Source organism: Tamandua tetradactyla, chromosome 3, assembly GCF_023851605.1.
Source record: "Tamandua tetradactyla isolate mTamTet1 chromosome 3, mTamTet1.pri, whole genome shotgun sequence".
Lineage (NCBI taxonomy): Eukaryota > Metazoa > Chordata > Mammalia > Pilosa > Myrmecophagidae > Tamandua > Tamandua tetradactyla.
Window position 1 is genome coordinate 126,123,966 of NC_135329.1, and position 18,677 is coordinate 126,142,642.

Here is an 18,677-nt window from a genome sequence, read left to right on the forward strand (position 1 = left end):
GGTGAAAAGGGGTGTCGACAATATAAGGGGATGGAATTAGTTGATATTCTTAGAGAAGCTGGCTCCTCTGGGTTTCAGGACTTATCTGGTCTAGGAAACTCTGAGGTTATAGATTTCAGGAAAGTAAATTTAGTCCATGAAACTTTTGTAATGTCCCAGAGCTGTAGGTATCCTTTAGAGTCAAAAGGGGTGATGTTGGTTGGGGACTGGCAAACTAAGAGATGGAAACAATCCAAGTGCCCATCAACAGATGAATGAATACACAAAATGTGGTATATACATACAATGGAATCTCATGTAGCAGTAAGAAGAAATGAGGTACTGAAACATATGACCGCAAGAATGAACCTTAAGGACATAATGCTGAATGAGATAAGCCAGACGCAAAGGGACAGATATTGTATGATTTCACTGTAATGACTCTGTCAAAGGTAAACTCAGAGGCTTACAAAGTAAAATACAGGGGACCTAGAGGTACACAGAAGCTAGATATTGGTGAACAGTTACCCACTGAGGTTGAATTTAAATGTAAGGGAACGAATGGAAGTGATGGTTAATAAAATTTTATTCCACAGTCTTTGTTCTCAAATCAGAAATCTTGTTTAATATGTATCTAATAACCCAGAGTGAAATTGAAAACATAGATTGGGGCCTAAGAAAGACTGAAGACTAACCGGACAGAAACGCTGAAGAAAAACTTTGACTCCTGGTGTAGCTCAAAATAAGATAAAGTGAAATAGAATTTAAAGTTGTCCATCTAGTACTCAAGACAGAATCCCACGATCATCAGGTCAAATTCCACACTTTCAGCAGTGGTAATTTAAGGTGTGCTCCCCTAGAAAGTAAAGAAAAGACTTTGGCTTCTAAGACTTTATTTAGTTTATAATATCTTTCCATATTTTTACACATGATGATTAACTTAATTAGATGCAAGAATCCTATACATTTCCCCACAAGTAGGGCATTTATATTATTGTTTAAATAAATTTAGTTACCAAGGAAAAAATTGATGGAATCCTAATTTTTTAAGGTTCCCCTTTTTCTCCTTTCAAAATAAACACATGGAAAAATTATATAAATATAAAATTTAAATATAAATATAAATATAATTTATATAAATTAATTTTCCATTTAAATATACAATATTAAAAGGATATGTCTTTGTAGAGTATGTTTATATTGATTTTCATGGAATCATATCAGCTTTTCCCATCTTCAGATTAAAGTCTTTATTCACACTCATAAGTGTTTTTTGGTTATTTTGTTTTTAAAAATACTTGCTCTGCATAAATCACGCATAACAACATGTACACAGTGTTTATATGAAATGTAGGAAGGTTATTTAACGGAAAGTTCACGTAACAACCACCTGGTTTGGGAAGTATAACATTAACAGTATATTGGAAGACCACTGTATATACTTCATCAAGTGCATTCTCCTGCTACCTCTCACTAAGATAATCACTAGTCTGAATTTAGTGTTTACAATTCACTTGCTTTCTTTATATTTTAACCACATATGCATGCATCCACAAATAAAAATGGTTTATTTTTGCATAGCTTTGAACTTTATACAAGCGGAATCATTATGAATACAATCTGCTGAGTTCTGCTGTTTTTACCAAATCTTATCTTTGCAGAAGCCATCCATAAAGAGGCACATGATTCTACCAGTATGGTATCCTTCTACTATATGAATATATTTCAATTTATTTCTGCATTCTAGTGTTGATGGACATTTGTATTTTGCAGTTGTAAACAATACTGCTATGAACATTCTTCTCTTTATATGTCCTAGTGCACTGTACAAGAATTCTCTAGGATATGTGCCTAGAATGTGAGTATTTTTCATACATTTATAAGCTTTTCATGCTTCATCTTTTGTGAAATGCCTGTTCATGTCTTTTCCCTCTATAATTGGTTGTTTTCTTTTCCTGATTCTTAAAGATACTGCCTGATACTTTCGCCTGAGTCTATTTGGACTAATATCAATACAAAACTACAAAGTAGTTTTATTTTATGTGTTGTGGTGATATCTACTTAGCTCCATATTTTTACGTATGATGTGTATATCAATATACACTTATGAAACTCTTATGTATTTTTAGTTATTCTATTGTTTTCAGTGGTCTATATAGATAATACTATCTACAAATATTGACAACTTTATATTTTTCAATATAAAATTATACCATTTATTTTTTCCTGATTTACTCTGCTGATGTTGAAATGCAAAAAATAGAGAGAGACTAGATATGGGTGAAAAAAATCCTTTTTGTCTCATTCCTGATTTTAAAGGGAATGAGTTTAACATTTCACTTTTTGTATGCCAATCGATACAGGATATTGGTAGATGCACTTATTAGATCAAGGAATTTCTCTACTTTGCCTAGTTTCCTAAATAGGTGATTTGTTTTGTTTTTTTTTTCATTTATTTATCATACACTTATGCTCATTATTGCAAATATTGTTCCTGCATCTTTTCTAGTGGTTTTCTATTTTATTTCCTTTAAATGGTTAAAATGCAGAAGGTGGTGCAAGGGGAGCTCAATGGTAGAATTCTAGCCCACAATGCAGGAGACTTGAGTTGGATCCCCGGACCCTGCACTTCCCAAAAAAAAAAAGCAGCATTAAATAAATAATTTTTCTAACGTTGTATCCAACTTGCATTCCAAGGCTAAACCCAGCTTAGTTTATATATACTCAGTTATATTTTATATGTTGATGGCTTTCATTTTACTTTATGATTTCTGCATCTATGATTATGATGTAATTTCCTTTATAATGCTCCTTGTTTGATTTTGGTTTCAACACTAAACTAGATGCAAACATTTTTATTTGCTTATTTGTCTTCTCTTTTATTGTCCTTGGAAAACATTGTTTAAATTTGCATTGCTTGCTTACTTAGTATTTGGAGGACTCATCCTTTCATGTATTCCGGTTTTGTTATTCCTTTATGAGTTGATTTTAGTAATGAGGGAACTATTCCAATTTTCTATTCATTCTTGAGTTTTTCAGCAGGTGACATTTTGTTGGGATTTTGACAACTTAGCCTGAATTTTCAAATTTCTAACATTGGTATAAATAGTGTTCTTAATATTTTCTAATTATTTTCTTACTCTTTATTTGTTCCTACTTTCTTATTCTGAATTTTGTTTACTTGGGTCTTCTTTCTGTTTATTTCTATCAGTCTTGCTGGAGATTTGATGATTTTATTAGTCTATCACAATAACACATTTCTGGCTTCTTTGATGATCCTGGTTGTGATTTTCTTTTGTACAGAATTTCTATTTTATTATTTTTGATTTTCATTTCTTTCATCCTTCTAGTTACTGGGGATATTCATCTATTTCTTTTCTATTATCTGAATGCAATTGCTGAACTCACTTTGTTTATTCTTCTAGAGGCTGAAAATTTTCTTTCCACTGTGAACAACTTTAGCCAAGTCCTGTAAGTGTTGATATATAGCTTTTTTTATTCATTGTAATTATTGTGTAATTTCTTTTTAGACATTATGTATTTTAGATACTTATTTTGAGATCATTTTTAGTTTTTCTGAATTATGTTTTAGATTGTTTAACTGGGTTTGAAAACCATTAGAATATGTTTTAGACAGGAAGAAGAGGGAATGCACAATCCTGGCAGAGATTAAGAGCAGTATACTTGGAAGGGATAGCACACTTGGAAGAGCACAAGTTTTCATAATCAGATATGGTTACTTTGAATGATCTACAAGTGGAAATGTAAAGTAAGCAGATGGAACTCTGAGGGAACTACAGACCAGAGATGTAAATGTAAGAGCTGCTGGCATAAAGATGTACTTGAAAGTCATTGGACTCAAAGTGATTCCCAGGGACAGGGTGAAGAATTAGACCATAAGAGGTTCTACGACCAAGAGCTAAGGAACCCCAACATCTAAAAATCAGTAAATTGGAAGTAATAAAGGGGAGGAAGCTTAGTTAGTAAAGTGGATAAACAGTTGTTAAGGACAGCAGAGAAATCGTTTGGTAGCTGAAGGGGGACATTTGCTCAAACACCTCATTTTGTTTCACTTTGTTTCACAAGGAGCAACTCACTAGAGCATGTTTGAAAGCTGATAAAAAAGGTTCCTGGAGAAAGAAATGATTGATGACCCCAGAGAGATAAGGAAGAGAAAAATCAAAAAGTAAAAAATGCAAAACTGGCTAAAATAAAAAGACTGACAACACCAGATGTTGTCAAGGACATGAAACAACCAGAATTTTTATTTGTCGGTGGTGAGAATATAAAACGGCACAATGATTCTTTTAAAGTTCAGTTTCTAACAGCCACCATACACCCACCTACTCTATGGCACAGCAGTTCTACTCATAGGTATTTATCCTAAGACATAAAAACATATGACCATAAAAAGAATGTTCTTAGCAGCTTTATTCATAATACCTAGAAATAGTCCAACCGTCCTTCAATTGGAGAATGTACACACAAAGTGCAGTGTGTTCAAACAATGCGATACTACTCAGCAATGGAAAGAAACAAACCACTGATACATATAACAACATGGATGAATCTCAAAATATGTTTTGCTGAGTGAAAGAAGCCAGACACAAAATAGAACTTACCATATGATATCATTTTATATGAAATTCTAAAACAGCCAAAACTAATCTATGTTAGAGAAAAAAAATTAGAAATGTTTTCCTGCATCGGGCATAGAGGTAGGATATCAATTAAGAAGGGGATGAGTGAATTTTCTGGGGAGATGGTAATGTTCTAATAGCTCTTGATAGGAGTCTAGGTTATGCAGATATATGCATTTATCAAAAAAGCAAATATATATTTCTTTGTATAAAAAATTTACTGGAAGAGGAAAAAAATATTAACCTCCAGTTAATGATAGGCAGATTGATGTTATTGAGGGAAAGTACATTGATGTCTGCAATTTACTTGGAAACACATTAAAAGTTATAAGATGGATGAAGGTTAGTTTTCTGATAAAATTAGGGTATTATAAAATATTAATGGTGTGATCTAGGTAATGTCTGCTTGGGTGTTCACTAGCTATGTGTTTGGAATTTTTCACAATAAAATATTGAGAAAATAGGCAGTGGGGTGATAATGTTCGGGGCTACATGGCCAGATTGACTTTTTTTTTTTCATGGGCAAGCACCAGGAATCGAACCCAGGTCTCCGGCATGGCAGGTAAGAACTCTGCCTGCTGAGCCACCGTGGCCCACCCCAGATTGACTTTTAATGGGAGGAATATCACTGTAAGGATTTGGAAGGAAAAAGTGCTGCTCCTGGAATGAACCAACCCTGATATAACGAGAAGAAACGTATAAACGATACATAAATAGAAAAAACTTAAGTCATTACAGTCTGATAAAATTCTTCATAAATCTCATTTTGGAGAAATATAAGACATGCCTGTACATTTTATGTGGCACAACTTCTCATCAACATGGTTTTTTACCTCAATATGCTTGGCATATAGTGACACCCATGGATACTGCAGGTAATCACCTGTTCCTCCTCTTCCTCCACTGTATACCTGAATCACACAAAGGGCCCCAAAAATACCATCTTGTAAATGCTTAGAGCATCTTCTTTCCCATGCTTGTATGTAAATTTAATATCTATTCTCCTTAGGAATCTTTTCTCTCGCTCTCTCAATGCTTTGGAGTTAAATGCATCTTCATTTCATTTTTGCAACTCCATCTGACAGCTGGTACAAACCTGACGGGAATGAAAAGTATTTAAAGTGTGGCAGCAGGACTCAGTCCACATAGAGCCGTCATTTTCTCTTCTGATATGCTCTTGATCACTCTGAACTGCGCTGGGTTAAACAAGTCCAATCTTTCCATCACACCTCATGCACGACTTGAATTTTCCGTGGAGGGCATGCCCTCATTCGTTTGTATGTTTGTATTTTCTGTGGCAAGCAAGAATAAGAAAAGTGAAAGGTGAGGGTCGACTCTAATGGAGAAATGCTGGAGTGGAATGACCTGAAAGCGCTGTGATGGGCACTAGGGAAAACCTAAGTGTCCTTCATGAAAAAGGACAGCACACCTGAAGACGCAGCGCCGTTTCAACGTCTCCTAAACTCAGCATGCCGTAGGGAGTCTAGACCCTGAAATAAAAGCCAAAGTAATTTAAAAGCCAAAGTAATCATTTTTCTTCTTCTTTCTTTGATGACTGAAAGATCAGTAAAGTTTTATCACCCAGGTGGAGGTAAAAAAATTTTTTAAAAAGTAGTGAAAAAGTAGTATATACATTCAAAATTCAAATTTCTTGCCAGTTCAGCAATGTAAGATGCCACGGGTAACACAGGGAATACTTATTTAAATTTTTCATGTACTCTCAGCATGAATCAAGATGAAAATGATATAACAGTGAAAAACGAACAAGATCCCAAGCTTTCTCTTCTAGGCAATAGATCAGTCATCTCGGGCTTTCCTGTCTAAAAAAGCAAACAGCAATTGGTATTTGCTTGCTTTGGAAACAAGCTGGTTAAAAATAGTTCTCTGGACATTTCTACTTTGTTAATATCTAGCATATACTACTTTAAAAACAAACCCTGGTTCTAATTCTTATTCTTTCCTTAAAAGTGGGGGGGGGGGGGACTTTGTAATAGCAAGTACGTTTGATCTAGGTGGTTTCTACCTGATCAAACAAGATTAGACATAAAAACTCGGGATTAAGTAGCCTGACACATACAGACATTTAAAAATATGTTTAGATTTTTCAGGGCACCTCGTGTTGTGTTGTGTTTTGTTTTGTTTCTCTTCAGCATTGTTAGTGTTGTGCTTTAATTATCAAAATGTAAAAATAAATTTGAGAAAACGTCTGTATTTCAAATTCTGACTTTTCTTTCACAATCCAGTTGCTGGTATTAGACTCGGTGACATATAAACAGAGAAGGGATGTGACATAGATAGAGCAGACAAAAATTGAACAAAACACAGGAAGACGACATTTGCTATCCAGCTGACAAAGCCAGTCACTTCACTTTAAATAATGTGGCAGACTGCAAAACTATAGTAATTACTAGAATTTCATTTTCATTAACTAATAAACCAAGGAAAACAATTTAAGTATCTGAATGTCATTTTTCAAATGAAAATAAACTGTAAACATTTGAATAACATCACAGCAGGGATAATATACCTAAGGAAATCTATTGAAACATGCCAGTGGATTCAACCTCTTCTATCACATTAAAACTGCAATTGGCTGTAAACCTCCTACCACTCTCCGCTGAGACCGTAATTGTAAAGATTCCTGTTACATATCATATTAGAATTTAGTTAAAATTGTAGAACACATTATTTCCAATCAGACAGCCAACCATCACTCACAAAGATTTTTAAAAAGGTGATTAATAATTCATCTCAGATAAGGAAAAGATCTATATTTATACCATCTTCTCAGCCACCATAAACTACCTGACAATTGTTCAGTAATGATGCCCAGTAAATTCTTTAAAATGGTAATTTGTCATTCTGTCACTTCATTTGTGACCTAAAATTCCTCACTTGAGGCATCATCAAATAAATTAATCACTTTCCAGGATCCATTTCTCTGTTCTGCACGTTATTATGCCCGGGCTCTCTTGTGTTTCTCTTCATTTACATATATTTAATGGCTGAGCCGTGGTTCACGATGGCACATAACGCACACATCTCATTACAGGTGAAATATTCTAACTGCCACTATCTCTGGGAAAGAAAATAACTCTCCCAATTTAATTTTCCTGATGTAACAAAACCATGATTCTTCACTATGAAATGTTGATGCTATCCATCAGTCACAATCAATAAAATCATCATAGAAGTACGCCTTCTTCAGCAGCTTTCCTTCATACCGGTGTTATTTGAGGAAGGTAATTAAACTCATAATATGTAATGAATGTAAATGAAGTAAAAATCCTCATGTTAGCTCTCTAACTATGCTTACTTTGTGGCTTGGATTTAAAATATTTTCCCCACAACTTGCAACTATGTAAGGCCTGAATAGAGAGATATCAGCTAAAAACACGATTTTGGGTGATATTGATCAAGAAATATAACTAACTGTTTAAATAGCACTTTTAAATGTAAAAGTGTCAAATGTTATTATTTATAGGTTTTTCACTTAGAAAGTTATAGTCCCTTTGAATTCATATATTTTCAGGCTTTCTGAAAATATAGCTAATTTGGGGATGGAGATGTTCACAAATAAAGTGAATTCTTCACCAACCTGGTCTCCTTGGTTTGTGCCATTTAAGGACTGCACAAATAAGAAATTGCTCTCAAATAAAAAATTGTCTTGTGGAACTTGCAATCTTGCCCACGTCTGCCTGAAGATGTCTATGAAAATGTAGATCAAAGAAGCAGAGACATTTTGCAAACAGTGGTTTGGGAATTAGCACTTCAGAACTATTTCCACCTACTGTAAATATTCACCTCAAATTGCTATCATATTATTTTTGTAAAGGTCAATAGGGAGTGTTTTAAAGTAAACTAGTGTCACATAAACATCACCCGTGTCTCTAAGTATGTTACAACTTAATTTAACATTCATTAGCTGGTTCTCCCCACATACTTAGGAACATTAGTTTCAGGGGAATGATGCCTTACAGAAGTTCATTTGGAATGAGGATTCCCTTCATTATGAATTCATCAGCAAAGAATGGTGACTTCTTTTTTTAATCTTGGAAGTGGTCCCTGTGTTGCCTGTTTAAAATAATGCTTGAGAGAGTGTCTAAAATAAGAAGTGAAATATTAACTCTACTGCTTTGAAACAAAGGAGAAAGTAGGTGAATATCACTGCTCCACAGATGAATGACCTAACTACAATATTGACAAACCATCTACACTGCACTACCTTCCTTCCTCATTAATTATCATATAGTTATTTTTAATGGGCAGTTATTTAAGAGAAAAAAAGACTGTGTGTGCAATTTTGCATGTGTTTTCATTAGCACTGAAGCAGTCTGTTAACCTAAAGTAAATCCTCCAGTACACAAACCTCAGTAGACTGAGCTGCAAAATAATGACTGACTGCTTTTTGGAGCTCACTGGAGATGGCTTGAGGTGCATTTGGATTTTCAGAGTGTCATCAGCTCAAACAGAAGCAAGGATTTGGACCCATGATGGGTCTTCCAGTGTCAGACTAAATTGGAACCTAAAAAATGTTCTGATATGGGATACAGCTTATTGCATCTTCAAGCAGGCACTGAGGTGATTTGGACTGGCTCATTGTGGTGATCATGGCAGGGAAGAATAAAGGAACATTCACCACAATTAAACAAAACAGGCACAATTCAGGTCCTATAGAAAATAAAGGTGGGATTCACCTATGTGGATTTTCGATGAGTTAGTGCTGGAAGGCAACCAGAAAATCTCACAAAGACCAGAGTCAAGTAGCACTAAATATTTTTATCAAAACAAAAACATTAAGGTAAAATAAATTAAACTGTTTTGTATAAAAGGATAAAGAAATAGAGAAAAATTATTTTTTCTGATGTATGAATGAGCTCCACATATTTTAGCAAATTCTATGTTTTGAATATTCAATGAGCTAAAGTGTATTGTGGGGTAGATGCTTTTCTTTTCAGGAGCACAGAGGTTTGAAGGTAAGTAAGGTTCCTGGCATGAACAAAGAGGAAAGAGAAAAGAACTTTGCAAATACAAATGCTTATATTAATTACGTTAAATTTACTGCAGAAACGAATGATTGTCAACATTGTGAAGACTGCACTTAACAAGAACAAGCCTTTCACTGGGGAAGGGAGGATTTCTTTATTATGGAAACTATCTCCTCTTTTGCAATAAAAGATCCATCCCTCCAGTCGTATTTACAATTCTTCTAACTAAACCTACCCAGACTGAGATCCATGGATATTCTGCTCTGGTCATTAAGATGTGTAACAGACTATCACTAGAAAATATCATTGCTATAAGAGGTTGTCTCTAGTTTTATTTTCCAAGACCTCAGGAATTTTGTTGCCGATATATATGCTGAATGGAAATCTCCAAATAAATTCAAGTTTCCATGGGGTAAGTCATAGTAAACCCAAGGCAGAAAGTCAAGTTCAAAGACATCCTTTGATTACCAAATGCCAATGTTTAGGGGCATCTTCCCTGAGACAACTTCCGGATTACCCTAGAAGTCAAAGTAAACACTATACTAAATCTCAGGTAGACTGGGTTTGATCCACTAGTTAATTAGATAACTTTGCCTCAGTTATTTTTCCTCTTGAGAGTCTCCTTCTGATCTGTAGAATTAAAAAACAAAAATGAAAAAAATAATTTACAGTGTGGCTTTCAAAACCAATAATGGTGGAATTTGTTAAACTTTAAATATTAGGCTAATTACATTTATTTTTTCTAGTGTGCAAATAATTCATCAAGAAACTTAAGGAACGTTTCTTAGGATAGCTGTTGAGAGGTGAAGACAGCTCACTCATGTCTAGTTCTCTTTCCTTTCAAGTATTTGAGATAATTAGCTTTGCCCCATCCCCTTTCAGTTGAAGGGGGAGGGGGACTTGTGACTGGTAGGAGCCAATTGGGTGTGAATGAGTGGCAATTTTAATTGTTGATGGTAAACACTGCTCTCCCTTGCCACAATGATCATGATCTGTGGTTGAGATGAAAATATTACAAGACTTAGGCAGCCTGGATGGCTGAGTCTCCACGTGGGAGGAAAGCTGCCATGCAAAGTTACCCTCAACTGCAGCAGACTTTATATGCCTAAGAAATAAATTCTTATTTTGTTAAACAGCTGTAGCAGATATATCCTAAAGTGACCCTCAATGGATCACACCCTTGTATCATCCTTCCCTCTTGAGTTTGGGCAGAACCTGTGGCTTGCTTTTTACCAATACATTATGGCAAAGGTGATAGAATACTCAATCCTTTGAACAGATTATGTTATATGGGGAAGGCAATGGAATGTCAACCCATGGCAACATTACATTATATAATAATACTATCTTAGACATAAAGGAACAGATTCTCTTGCTGGCCTTGAAGAAGCAAGCTGCTATGATATGAACCGTCTATGGGAAGGACCATGTGATAAGAAAATGTACATGGTTTCTCAAACCTGAGTGCAGCCCCTAGTCAACAATCAGGAAAAAAGCTAGTCTTCAGTCCTACAAGCTCAAGGAATTGAATTGTGCCAACAACCACGTGGGCTTGAAAGAGGACCCGAAGCTCCCGAAAGGAACACAGCCTGGTAAAACCCTTGTTTGCAGCTTTATAAGACCCAGAACAGGGGCCCTTGTTAAAATGTGCCCAGATTTCTGATTCATAGAAACTGTGAAATAAGGAATGCATGTTGCTTTAAGCCACTAAATTGGTAATAAGTTGTTAGGCTGCAGTAGAAAATGATACAACCACTAAGGTTTTGGAATTTATTATCATAGCATAAACCTAGCTATCCTCATTGATAGTATGGCTATTGCCCAAGATGAAAAAAAGGGGCTGATTGTCAAACCAAGTTGGTGGATAATTAGTTGAATAATCATAACGAATGTGAGAACAGAAGAATGGATAGATATCACTCAGAGGGGTGCTGAAAATATCTGGAGGAGGGTGTGATACTGTACTGATCTCTCACTCACACTTTTCTGTCCAGTGGGTCATGAGAAGGAGACATCTTCATTTTAAGATTTCACAAAATTTAGTGTTGTTAATACTACATTTCAGAAATAAGATCTCAGGTTACCTGGAAAGGGTGAATCTAACACACGTTTATTAATCAGAAATAAAATGTAGAATATTTTTTACTATTGCAGTCCTAACCTATACCAACTATAGCTACTTCTATGCCATGATAACAACTATTACTTCCCTCACCTGACATAAGAGGAGTGTTAGTTGATGCAAGCATTTTTAATTCTGAAAATATTTGATGTCACTTAATCTGATATCCCCTCCTTCTTCAGCAGCAGTATAGAAAACTATTTATGAGACTGTGGTGATTTCCATACAGAATAAATAACAGATAATCCCTACATTTGGGAAGCTTCACATCAAAGATACTTACGTGTACTCATTAAAAATTATGACATAGACACAGTTGAAATAGTTAAATATCCAATGCTTATACATGCAAAGTGCTCTATCATTTCGAAAAGGTTTGGTTAATGAACCACAGAATGGAATCTTAAAGCTTGGGAAATTCAAAAGGTAATTCTCCAGTAAGAGTTTTTGTTTGAATACTGAATAACATATCAAAGATATTCCTGGTTATTTATAAAAGGCATCACCCCACCAGAAATTATAAAAGTAACATACCCTCTCTACAGTTTGTGGAACTCTAGAAACACCAAGAAATACATTAAGTAAATAATATCCCTCTTATAGTTTGCCATTGGAATTCATGATAATAAGGCTTATAGGATCTTGTGGGGATATAGGTCCAATAATTGGGCATTTTGTTTCTTGTCTAGTGGAATATAAACACAGACCTGACAGAAAACATGTGAATATCTCTTGCCTTTGTTTCTATTGGAGAAATTTTATTTCGCTTTCTGAGAGATCTTTTTTTAGTGCCTGGAGTGTCTTTTTTAAATGTTATTTTATTAAGATATCTTCACATACCATATAATCCATCCAAATTATACAATCAGTGGTTCACTATATCATCACACAGTTGTGTATTCATCACCATGATCATTTTTAGAACATTTGCATCAGTCCAGAAAGAAATAAAAACAAAGCCCCCCATATATCTCATACCCCTTACCCATCCCTCTTACTGATCACAGGTATTACAATCTACCCAATTTTAAGACTTACAATAGAGGTCAGTTAATTAAGACAGCATAGTATGGACAGATCTATATCTATATCTATATTTATATGTCTATATCATATCTATATCTATATCTGTCTATATATCAATGGAAACAAATCAAAACATCCAGATCTAGATCCATACAAACATGGGCAACTGATTCTTTTTGTTGTTGTTGTTGCAATGTAATTATACAATCAAAGATCAGGGCTACTCGATTACAGGTCAACAACTTCAGGAATTTCTTTCTGGCTACTCTAAAACACTGGACTCTAAAAAGAAATATCTATATAATGAGTCAGTAGTTACAGTCATTTGTTAAATCTGAATTTCTCAGTTATACCTCCTTCCTCTCATTTTATCTTTCTCAATCTTCAGGGATATCTGGGCAATGACAATTCTAACTTCTTCATGCTGGAAAAGGGTGTTGACCTTCTATGGTAGAGGAATGAACCTGGTGGTTGTTCTTGGAGAGACTAGTCCTTCCAGGTTTCAAGACTTATCTGGCCCAGGATTTATCTGGAGGCTTTAAGAGTCTGAAAAAAATTAACTTACTAAAAAAGCCTTTTATAGAGACTTAGACAAAGGCACTCCCTAGGGTTTTCAGCAATACCGTTGGGTGGGGCATGGCATATTATGGTAGTTTGAAATATCTAGTTAAAAATTGTATGAGAGTAACCTCCAGAATGACTTCTCGACTCTATCTAAAATCTCTTAGCCACTGAAACTTTATTTCATTCCATATCCTTTCCCTCTTTTGGTTATTCTCAATCTCATGATATGAGGGCCAGGCTCATCCCTGGGAGTCACGTCCCTTATTTCCAGAAAGACTTACGTCCCTGGGAGTCATGTCCGCATAAGAGGCCATATCTGATCTCTTTCATCAAGCCAAATCTGCAAACAAATCAAAGAGGGACTCTTTTAGGCGTAATTATAGGCAGGCCTAGATTTGGCATTGAAGAAATGTTTCGTAAGGGCAAGCCTCAAGTTTGAGTGCTTGTCTTAATAAATTGGGAATCCCCAGTGTTTGAGAGAATATCAGGAATTCTCCAGGTGGGTTCAATAGTTCCACTTTTTTCCCTAGACCCTCAAGGTGACTTTGCAAATATATTTTTATTTGCTGCCCAAAATACTCTGGAATGTATCTGGGTATTACATTAACCGCTACAGAATAATACAATCTCATTCTCTATTCTAAATCCCATGTAATTAAGTTGTTTAAGTAAATTGATCCTACAGGTTAAATTAGATAGTGTGCTACAGAAAATTTAAATTTTGGACCAAATATATATCTCTTCCTTTGGTTTCCCATAGAAGTTGAAGTTTTAAAATATAGACAATATCACCTATAACCCTGTATTCTGATTTAACATAGTCCTAAACAGGTCCATTTCATTCATATCTGATGGATTTTTTAACACCTTATAAGTGGCCTTCTTTTTTTCTCCTTTGATATCTGGCTTCAATGGGTACACTGAATTCTATATTACAGGTTGTGTTATGCAGTATGAAAATGTTCAAAAAGGAGGAGTTATCTATTGAGAATAATGCTGTGCAATTCAGATGAACGTTTAGTATGTGAACTTCAGCATTTTCAGTAAAACATGTCCAGTAAATATATGAACCTTGCACCACTTCTGAAATTGAATGGAACTGGTGAGAGTAACTAACTCATTCCAAAGTTTCTCCTCATTTAGTAGTCCCAGTTTGGGGGGAGAAAACTTAAACTCTAAAACATGTTCCCTCTGTTTTTCTCTGTGCACACAAGTGAGGTTTGTTTTGTTTGTTTTTTAATTTTTTAAATTATTATTTGCTTTTCCATGGTACTCAGTTTCGATAACAACATTTAATAATAGATTTGCATTTGCTCCTCAACGCTGTGGATTAGATTTTTTTTTTTCCTTAGCCACATCCTGTTTTCAGTAATTGGATGTACCACCAAGGAGTAAAACAAAAGATGACTCATCCTTCAAAGGAAGACAAGTTAAATTAATATTCCAATTGGGTAATTGCCATCCACAAGCCTAAAAATGCTCTTCTTCTTTCCTTTTCCGTCTTAGATTATTATATAACATGTTTCTGTTAAGCTTAAAGCCTATTTTCTTACATCACAAACAAGACTGCTTTTCAAGTTTAGGTTAAAATAATTTCTTCAAGTGCTCGCTTTGGCAGCACATATGCTAAAATTGGAACAATACAGAGAAGATTAGCATGGCCCCTGCGCAAGGATGACACGCAAATGCGTGAAGCGTTCCATATTTTTTGATTCTTGTATAAAGAGTGTCTAAGTCCAGGGTACAAGGGGAAAACTGGTTTAGCATGCTATGAACTTTGTTCAAAAGGAAGCCATAAGCACTACCACAGCAACAAGCAGAGGTAAATAATAGGGTGAGGGACAAGAGTTAAGAGGAGGCTTAGATTTCCTATTTGGTGAGGGTGTGTTTATTGGTTTTCTGTCTCTTGGGAACAATGAAATTGTCTGAAATTGAGAATGTTGATGGACTGTGGACTTTGGGCTCTCTACATGATGTCCGATGAATGCAGGTGGTTGGAGGATGCACTGACAGAGAAGTAGAATGGCCAACAATGGTGTATACTTATGAATGAAGGCTGTGCAGCTACAAAAAAAAGAGCAATGTCATGAGGCATGCAACGATGTGAATGAACATGTGGGACATTTGGAGAGAAAAATAAGCCAAAAATAAAAAAAACAACAAAGGTATGGTCACCTTTAGAAAATGCTTATAAGAAAACAGGGGCCTAGATTGTAAGCTTTTAGAGCAGACACATTAAGTCTGGAGTGGTCATTATTATTTCTGAATTCTGAGGAGCTGTTTTATATATATAATCTGATATTTAGAGATAAGAATGAAGCCGAACAGCTGAATTATGCAAGTAATTCAGAACATAGAGGTAAGGAAGACAGTGTCTATACACATACTCTTTGAGGTCAATGGAAGAAAAGTTTATTTGATCTGGAACTGAAATTTTCTGTAGCACATAAACTAATTCAATCTATTTATATAGCTCAATTGAACAACTGAAACACAGAAAGCACAGAATGGGAAAGAGGTCCTTTAATCCTGTATAGATTATTGTAATGCCTAGAAACATCCCAGAGTATATTAACAAGATAATCAAAAAGCATTAGCAAAGTCTCCTGAGGGAGGGGAGAAAGACTATGGAACTATTATACCTTATGATCAGGGAATCCCCTGATACTGTGTCAAACTTAAGGGACACCCGAATCAATAGGCCATGCCCTTGATCATGAGGCTTACTCTTGTGAATCTTATGTAGGTAGCATAGAAGCTTAGACTACCTATAGGCATGCCTAAGAGTTACTTCTGGAGGACCTCTGTTGCGGCCTTAGTCTCTCTAAGCCCAACTCTGCAAGTGAAATCATTGCCCTCCCCCCTACATGGGACATGACATCCAGAGGTGAAAGTCTCCCTGGCAACATGGGAGAGGACTCCCAGGGATGAATCCAGACCTGGCACTGTGGGATCAACGATTCCATCCTGACCAAAAAGGGGAAAAGAAGTGTAATTAATAAAGTATCAGTGGCAGAGTGAGTTCTAATGGAGTTGAGAGGCTATTCTGGAGGTTGCTCTTACACAAGCTTAAGGTAGACCTTGCTATCTATCATAACCTGCCAACCCCCAACCAGGACCATTCCAGCCAATCCTAAAGTACATCTAGGGCAATATATAAGACTCCACAAGGGTTCCATGCACTAGAGTAACTTTCCAGAAACCTACAACCTCCAGATGGGTCCTTGGTCTTGGTAAGTCCTAACACCTAGTCCAGCCTCTCCAGAATATCAGAGAGTTCCATCTCCCTACCCCATATCAGTGACAGACCCAATATCAAAAATTTAGAAATGCCATAGTCCAAACAATCCCAATGAGTGGTATGGAAAAAATCAAAGGTGATGATGAAATTATACACATATATAGGACTTAACAAATGAATATGAATGCTGGATCATCAAATTGATATCTCTTTCAGTCTCCAGTATTTTAGAGCAGTTAGAAGTTAAAAACCTAAAATTGTGAAATTGTAACCCACGTCAAAGTCTGAAATATGTTCTACAACTAATTGTGGTGCTGTGCTTGGAAATTTATAGCTTTTTTTTTTGTATACATGTTCTTGTTCACAAAAAAGAAAGGAAAAAAAAGTCGATTTCAATGATAAAAAAAGTATTTAAGCCCCCTAGCCTCCTATATTCTGGAACAGCTAGAAGGAAAAATACAAGAGGATCGTATGGTAGCCCATGACAAACTCTGGGATCTAACCTGTAACTACTTTTTGAAGAGTGCTTTGAAAACTATTGCTTTTTTATTTCTTTGCTTTGTATATATGTTATATTATACAATAAAAAAGTTTAATAAATAAATAAATAAATGAAAATGCTGAGTGAAAAAAATAATAATTTCTTCTAATGTTTAGAGTGGATAGTTGTGTGACTTCTTTGGAATTTCATGACACAATAGAGCAATTAAACTGATTTTTCTCTGCTTTTTCTTCCCTTATTCAATTAAAGTTCCAGATAATAGGAGCCATTTGCAATACACCAGTACTAGAAGTTGGATTTCTTTTACTGAAAAAAATGTATAGAATTAATGTTGAGAATATGGACTCAGGAGTAAGACCACCTTATACAAATCTTGGAAAGGCCATTTATTGCTTGCATGTCCTTGAGAAAGTTTACTTAAACTTTCAAAGCCTCAATTTACTCCTCTGTACAATAGAAATAGCATCGATCTTATTGTACATAGTAACAGTAGTTGATATGAGCATTTAGTATGGTTCAAGCACACTTCTAAATACTTTACCCATATATAGAATGAACATAAGTCTGAGGCATGTGGAATGATTTCTGGCATAAACTGAACACTCAGTGCTAGCAATATTAGTGATAGTAGTAATAGCAAAAATGGAAACAGAGGTTCTAGTATTTTTACCCACTTATTTATTCAAAACTCCATTTCTTCTTATCTATCTCAAATTAAGCTCTTCACATAAAGTGCATTTCAAAAGTCCTGTTTCAATTAAAATAAGAAATTATAAGATTAAGGAAGAAATTGTAAGAGAAATCAGTAAATATCTCAAGGCAAATTAAAATGGAACACAACATACCAAAACTTATGGGATGCAGCAAAGGCAGTGCTGAGAGGGAAATTTATTGCTCAACACACCTATATTAAAAAAGAATGAAAGCATAAAAATTGAGGAATTAACTTCACCTGAAGGAACTAGAGAAAGGACAGAAAACTAACCCCAAAGAAAACGGAAGGAAAATATATTAGTTGGGTTCTCTAGAGAAACAGAATCAATTAGAGATATATGTAAATATGAGATTTATAAACTCTCTCATCCAACCATGGGGACACAAGAGTCCAAAATCTGTGGGGCAGGCTGCAAGTTGGCAGCGCCAAAGAAGGTCATCAACAAACTCCCCAGGAGAGGTCTGGTGGCTGAAGTGGAAAGAGAAGATACTCTCTTCTCAATTGTCCTAAAAGCCTTTGGGTGATTAGATTAAACATCACTCATTGCAGAAGACACACCCCTTAGCTGACTATAGATGTAATCAGCCATGGATACAACCAATGTTCTTATGATTTAAGTCCATGAAATGTCCTCAAAGTAACAGAGAGTGCAGTGCTTGCTTGATCAAATAACTGGGACCATCAAATGGCCAAGCTGATACATGAACAATCACAATCACAATCATGGAAAGAAATAACAAAAATTAGAGCAGAAACAGATGAAATTGAGAATACAAAAACAATGGAGAGAAGAAATGAAACCAGAAGTTGGTTCTTTGAGAAAATTAATAAAATCAATGGACATGACACCTAGCTAGGATAACAAAGAAAAAAGAAAGAGAGTGCAAATAATAAAATCAG

General features: G+C 35.3%; 1 long non-coding RNA gene and 1 other non-coding gene across 3 annotated transcripts in view; one reads left to right on the forward strand and one right to left on the reverse strand.

The window, feature by feature from the left end:
- Positions 1 to 557: 557 nt before the first annotated feature.
- Positions 558 to 18,677, reverse strand: part of LOC143676337 (uncharacterized) — a 56,570-nt gene continuing 38,450 nt past the window's right edge. The window contains exons 2-4 of one of the 2 annotated variants that reach the window (XR_013172014.1): positions 13,601 to 13,659; positions 5,453 to 5,911; positions 558 to 835 (exon numbers count right to left, since the gene is read on the reverse strand). This is a non-coding gene — a long non-coding RNA (uncharacterized LOC143676337). Of the gene's footprint in view, positions 836 to 5,452; positions 6,440 to 13,600; positions 13,660 to 18,677 lie in introns of both variants that reach the window. The other variant, XR_013172013.1, reaches the window with a different exon arrangement.
- On the forward strand, positions 14,922 to 15,028 carry LOC143678355 (U6 spliceosomal RNA). The gene has a single exon (XR_013173169.1). It is a non-coding gene; the product is annotated as a U6 spliceosomal RNA (small nuclear RNA).